This window comes from Lactuca sativa, chromosome 6, assembly GCF_002870075.4.
Source record: "Lactuca sativa cultivar Salinas chromosome 6, Lsat_Salinas_v11, whole genome shotgun sequence".
Classification (NCBI taxonomy): Eukaryota; Viridiplantae; Streptophyta; class Magnoliopsida; order Asterales; family Asteraceae; genus Lactuca; species Lactuca sativa.
The window spans coordinates 77,337,449-77,343,157 of record NC_056628.2 but is presented as its reverse complement, the minus strand read 5'-3'; positions in this window follow the sequence as shown (position 1 = coordinate 77,343,157).

Below are 5,709 nucleotides of genomic sequence, written 5' to 3'. Positions count from 1 at the left end.
CCATTCTACGCCCCACGTAACCGAGTACGCCCCACGTAACCGAGTACGCCCAGCGTACTTCGGAAGTACGCGCCGCGTACGAGGCTTTCCAGCCCTATAAATAGAAGGCATAAGCTCGAGTTTAAGCACACATTCACAAATCTTCAGATACTTTCACACCCTTCCAAGCACCAGAGACCATTCCTTCGCCTCGGTTTCCACACTCGAGCCCCCGACGAAAGATTTACGCTGCAGAGATCCCCGAAGAGCCCGACGACGCAACCATCCGCGGTCGAAGTTCTGCTCAACCCTAGCCTCTCTCTTCAAACTTAACGAGTGAGTTCATACCCCTACTTTTCAATTCTTTTCACGTTTTAGGGGGGGGAATACAAGTACATTACAAATCAAAGTATCATTTTTATAATATCGTTCTTATAAGGTTTTGATACAAACATAACTTTATGTTTAAAGGGCTATTATATCACCAAGTTGTTATTACCAAATGGGAACATACTTTTGAGAAACTATAATGAGTGTAGTATTCAAGTGATTCATACATTTTACATATACATCTCGACAAATGAAATGCTTTCAAGAGAAATAAAGTCTTTATTATCGTAAATCTGTTTATACCAAGTAATGTGAGACAGCTTCACGTACGTTCGAGTATGCATTATTAAGTCCTGTATTATATACCATAATCCCTTGTAGGGGGAGCGTGATACTTGTGTATAGATCTATACGGGATTGACAATCCCACACCTAAGCTGTTAGCTACAGCTAGGCCGGCAGGCCTGGGGTGACAAATGTCATAACAGTTCCAACGCCTGAAGAACGTTGTTACAGGCCATCAATGTCAATAGCATGGTTATAAAACTCACATAAAAGTATAAAAACAAGTTTGATTTACGAGATTCATATATGCATTTCAGTTTTCCATTTTATCGTTAACACAAATTTTATCACTATTATTCAAGTATGGAAAACACAAACGCACTCCAACACGAGAAACTTTTCAAATCATTTATAGAAAATACTGGATTTTCTGAAAACCTCGTCACGATATGGTGCAAGGGTGCCTACGATATAACACTGATCATATATACGAATCACATGTCTTAGTGCACCACCATGGCATGGCCGAGGATGGCCATGGCATGGCAGCTATTCTGGCTCAACCCATGATTCTTTTTGGGTTTGCTTCCTATTTAAGCTCCTCCATGCCACTTTTAGGGTTCATTACCAGCTTCCAACACCCTTATACCTCAGAGAAACCTAGCTCTCATTCCCTTGGTGATTTGTGGCGACTGGGAATTTCCCATCTTATCAATTATATGAGAGTCACGACATTCCTAAGGAAGGCCATGACGTGTAGGATTCTAGCTGTCTTTGTGATGCTTGCATTGTATGTTATGCTGGGGCACATGGCATGCATATAGGGTCGGGCCCATTCGTATAAGTAGCATAGGCCCATTGAATATTGGGCTAGGCCCCTTTGTATGTTGGGTTGGGCCCATTGATTAGGAAGGGCTAGGCTCATTATTATGGTGTGGGCCCAATGTCAAGCTTGGACTAATGATATGTATGGTATGTAGTATTTTGGGGAACCCACTAAGCTTTCTGCTAACGTCTATATGTTTATGGTTTCAAGTACTTTCGACGTTTTTGTCATTGGCTATTTATGACTTTTACTCTGATGTTTAAACGATATAATCACTTGATTGGTTTTGGAACAACTCATTTGTATGGTTTAAGGTTTTTAAAATGAAAATATTTCTATGAATTTTTGGTACGTTACAAATTGGTATCAGAGCCTTAGTTTGAGGGATTTGGGCACACTCTTGAGTTTGTCTAAACTCAAGCTGACAGATTGGTAATCGTTTTGAAAGAAAATGATTTTTCTAAAAGATTTTTGATAAAGAAAAAGAGGGTGTGATGTGTGCAATCATCCGAGCTCAAGTAAGTGGATCCCAGAATGTCCATACATGTTGATATGTTATATGATATGGAATGTTTGCATGCTAAGATAAGGCTATGAATCGCTTCAAGAATTGCATGATAGATGGGCCTGATCTGTGATCCCTTGTAGCCTAGGAGGAATTTGATACTATGTTAGATTTGGAATATATATTGGTGGAAGTGATTGTTAAGTGTATGCTTTAAAAACTGGATGCTATTTAAATTTATTATGGATTTGTTGGATGATGATTTCGTGTGCTTATTTAATTTATTATTAACATGTTATGTTTATTTTGTGTAACACCAGTCAAAATAGGCCAATAACAATCACATGTGATTATACCAATCATTTAATGTGATTTTGTTAAACTATTAATGTAGTAAACTGACTATGTATTTCATTATAATTCTAATATAAATATGAACTTTCATACATACTTTATGGTATAAATCAAAGTATACGTCCATACGATTCCAAAAATATAGAGAACATCTAAATCTGACTTTGCATGAAGAAGTTATGATAAACCGAACATACTTTATGACTGGACTCACGACGTGAGCCTAAAAACTCACGATGTGAGCCTGAAAACTCACGACGTGAGGAGTCAAAACGCCACATTTCGAAGTTAGAAGTCTGCGGAACGATAACCCAAAAGCTCACGACGTGAGCTAGGTTTTTTCACGACGTGAGGACGCTGCAGGACACTATTCTAGGCTAGAAAACACGCGTTAAAGCTACAGGATGACTCCTGCCATAGCTCACGACGTGAATCTATCATTCTCACGTCGTGAGAGGCCAAAAATCAACCTATAAATAGCAAGTCCAGCCTCCTCACTCCTTACACCATTTCTTTTTTTTTTTCTCTCTCTCTCTCTCTCTCGTTTGTTGAAGCCGTTTCGCTTCCCGAGCCCCGACGACCTCATACCGCTGACCGTTTTTGCTTAGATTACATAAAATCACGTTACTAAGGTGAGTTTCACAGCCCCACTTTCTAATATTTAGAGGGAAAACGCATGCTAGTTATTATATATATGTTATTATTATTATTATTATTATATATATATATATATATATATATATATATATATATATATATATATATATATATATGATAGTATATAGTTATGATAACCGGGATATGATTGTTCTAAATATAACATTTTGAATACATACAACTATTATCAGCTTATCAGTATGTTAATTTACTAATGTAGATCTTGAGTTATACTTAGGATAAAAGTAGATATGTTATATGTTGTTATTGTTAGTTTTATGTCAAGATAAAATTGGATATGTTATATTTTGTTATTATTAGTTTTATGTCAAGATAAGACTTCCTATTGTTATTGATAGTTTTATGTCAAGATAAAACTAGAAACGTTATATGTTGTTATTATTGGTTTTAGGTCAAGATAAAACCTGGTTTTACTTCAAGTTATAATTGTTATAGTGCCTAAATGTTATGAAGTTAGGAGTAATGTTTAAAAGCAAAGTCTAGTAACTTAGGGTTTTAGACACGAAAATGCTTTTGTTGTTAGAGCTATAGGAAGTCGTCGAAGTCTACATGAGCTACTGTATTCATCAACTAAGATGGGGGATCTTAGCAGAAATCCTATGACCTGTATTTGTTAATCCCATGTAAGCGTGACAACCCCACCCGTGGTTTCTAGCTCCAACCCAATGGTATTCGTGTGATGAACTTGCCTAATTTACTACCTTTTGACATCGATAAAGTGTGCGGAAACTACCGCAAGGTGTGATCCTTGTACTACTACAAGATGTGATCCCTGTAATAATAACAAGAGGTATAAAACTAAGTCATATAGTCGTAGCTACAAACTCATGGTAGCATAACTTTAGAAGCATTATACTTTGTCGATATACAAGTATGAATGTTAACTATAAGTTCCCAAAGACTTATACTCTAAGTATAAGAAACTAGAAGGTATAATACTTGTATACTAAGTAGACCACTATGTCTATCCTACTTACTCGTATAGAATTGAAATACATTTATACGTAGCGGTTTTACTCGTATAGAATTGAAATAAGATTTATACGTAGCAACTTAGTTTGTATGGAATTACAAACATTTATACTTATACTGTAGGTTCAAAGAACGTTTAGGTATAACACTTATTTGGTAAGTAAACCATTATACGTAGGATATATATACTAAATGTTTGAGAGTCAAAATTATACTTTCAAAACTATACTTTTTGAACTTGGAAAATGTATTATTTTTATATGGAGTCAAAACCTGTGGACTCACCAACTTTATGTTGTCGTATTTTAAATTGCACGTGTTTTCAGGAAGTTGATAACTATCATACGAGAAATGACGTTACACTGCCCGGTGTTTCCGCCAACGGTCGGGGTATGACATTTTGGATGATAATTAGTTGTGTTTCTTAAACTTGTTTTTAAACTTTTATGCTTATTTACTTATATTATTTGGATTAAAGCTGGATTTATTAATTTTTTAACATTTTCTTTATAATTAATGGTCCTTGATTAATTCTCGCCCAGTCGATTAATCCATTGACCTCATTCCACCGTCGAGCTATTGCCAAGCATTTTTTTACAACCTTGGTTGTAACATCCTAGAATTTAGATAAATGATTATATTATTTATATCCACAAGATTAACGAATATGTAGATGTTAGGAAACCTATAATTTTGCTTTTCTTAGTTAAAATAACTAAGGAATGTGCCATGAAATACCTTCATCATATTTGATAAATGTATTTATTTGTTTAAAAAAAAATTGAAAACGATCCAATAATTTTTATTTTTAATTAATAAGGTCTTAAAAGTAATATAAAATGAAAATGGAAAATTACATACACTATTTTTTTGTGGGGGCCAAAATAAAAAAATACATTCGTCCAATCGATTGTCTCTATTCGTCACAATCAAAGAACAGAGAGAAGGGTAGAGAGATAGAGAGAGAGAGGATGCAAATATAGAACAAATGTAAAAGAAGCATGGCCGTAATATGTTCAAGTTGATGCTTATGCAAGCAATGGAAAAGGAAAATGGAAAATAATACACATGGGTTGTATGTGGGGGCCAAAATAAGAAAAATACATCCGTCGAATGGGTTGTTTCAATTCGCCATAACCAAATAAAGAACAGCAGGATAGAGAGATCAAGATAAAGTCGAGAGAAAAAGACACAGAGAGAGAGAGAGATAGAGAGAGAGAGAGAGAGCAAATATAGAACAAATGTAAAAGAAGCATGTGTTGTAATATGTTCAAGTTTATGTCTATGCAAGGAATATAAATCTTTTATTTATTGGAATGTAAATATCAAATATAGATGTAAAATGAGCCTACTAATGGTTGATACATCATGCTAAAGAAAAAATTATGATAATATGAAAAATGACATGTATGTTGACTCATTATTGGTAAATACATAATTAAATGATGGTATAGCTGTGCTTCTTTGAAACATAGTTTCTATATATGGTTTTGATTATGTGTATTAGAAAAAAAAGCTAAATAAGGAGAAAATTAGCATGTAGTTGTGCAAATACGGGTTGAATTATTCTAGTGTTAGAGAAAAGTTTGGCAACTTCAAACATGAGGTATTTTAAAAGCAAAATAAAAAGAAAATAAGGGAAACCGATAAAAAAATATTGCTTAGTAAGCCTTTTTGATGCTTAGTATACAAGAATGAAAGTGATAACAAGTTTGGGTAAGAAAAGTAGTAAAACCCTTTCTGTCTAAGAAAGTCCAAAATAGACGTGGTCACAAAAACT